The sequence below is a fragment of the Microtus ochrogaster genome, unplaced genomic scaffold (assembly GCF_000317375.1).
Source record: "Microtus ochrogaster isolate Prairie Vole_2 unplaced genomic scaffold, MicOch1.0 UNK37, whole genome shotgun sequence".
Lineage (NCBI taxonomy): Eukaryota > Metazoa > Chordata > Mammalia > Rodentia > Cricetidae > Microtus > Microtus ochrogaster.
In genome coordinates, this window is record NW_004949135.1 from 2,047,579 (window position 1) to 2,049,302 (window position 1,724).

Sequence of the window (1,724 nt, forward strand, 5' to 3'; positions counted from 1 at the left end):
CTACTCTTCTCCAGGGTTAGGGTTGCATGTCTGTGCTACCATGCCTTTTTTATGTGAGTATGGAGGTTGTGAACTCAGATCTCCATCCTTGTATGGTGAGCACTTAACACTTAACCACTGACCTGAGCCAAGCCCCAGAACCTGTGCTTGTTTGTGGTAGAACAAATAGAATAAATATTTATACCAATTTAGAAGAAGAAACTAGAAGTTCTTTGTAGGTAATAGAGTCTAGAACTTTGTTATATTTGTTTAACAATAGTTGCTAAGCATCTCTTTGAATGGTAAAGAGATATTCTGCTTTTGTTTTCATAAAGCTAGCATTTGTGTAAGGAAAGGTGTATGTGAGTATATATATATGATATATACATATCATATAATGAGAATGTCAGCAACTGGGACTGGCTAGTATGGACAAAATGGGTGGATATGTGCCAAGACGGACCATAAACATACAAAGAAGATTCTGAGGGAAGCAGAGAATTTCCTGAAATCCTCCTCATTGATCACACTAATGAGTACAAGCAGCATTTCTTGCACTGGACCTTACAGGGTCTTTTCATGAACTCATCAAGTCAGTGATGGCAGTCAGATCTGAGAATCTGGGCATAGGACCATGCCATTCTTTTGGGTTTACTGGTTCCTGTGAAGCTTCTCTGGATAAGGAGGGTTAGTGACCTCACTGCTCCTGTGAGAGCAAGAAGCAGTACTGTTTGTCCTACCAGTGTTTCCTACAGTTTTCCAAGGGGTTCTCAAGGTCTTGCTAATAGTCAATGACTTTTCTTCTTTCCCCCTCTTCTACTGATGAATTTGAGGAAGCAGAAATGGAAAAAAAAGACAGTTGCAAACTAAGTCAGACTAGAAGCCAAGTTTTAGATACCCAGTGCTTCAAGGTGACTGATGAGAGCCATGTGATCAAAGGGGAACTTGATGTTTTTTTGTCTTTGATTATGCTTCTATTCTACATAAATATTGCTTTTTTAAAGCAGGGTAAGGATGTTGAGATATGTCTGGATGCCTCATCATTAAATGACTTTACCTTACTTATAATTTTTGTTTGAACTTTAGAGGTATTATGAATTAACCCTTTGTATTTACTGTGAATAACTTTAAAGATAATATGCATAGAATTTCTACTTCTTCAAATTCATAAAACATGTTAAGAGAGATTGCAAAGAGCATGTTTAGCAAATGCTTTAAGTTGAAAATTCCCTACAAAACCAAAAAAACAAAACCCTAAAAACAAAAGTAATGAAATCATTAGAACAGTGGGTTCAGATATGAACAGAATGTTATAGAGAATCAGGGTATAGAATGCTTAACTCTTTTTGATAAATATTGACTGAAATGTAATTATTGGCTCTGTTAGCTTAAGAAATGAGAGCGAGAAAGGACAGCTTTGTGGACAAATAATTTACAATAATGTTGTGTTGGCCACTTGCTTAAATACAGCTTTCAATTTCAATCAGATTTTTATCTAGTGGGAGGATCTGGCTTATGGTTTTTTTATTTTTTTATTTATTTAATTTTTAATTTATTTATTGAACACTTGGTTTTTATCTAACTTTGGCCAATGGAAAAAGAGTAGAGGAAGGCTCAAGTGTTGGGGAGTGGCAGAGCCTGTCACACTTCATGTTGTGTTTCCTATAGCTTTTGTAGCTATTGTGATACCTTCCCTGAGTCAGGTGCTTCCAATGTCTCTGCTTTCCTTAGCAAACTGCACTGTG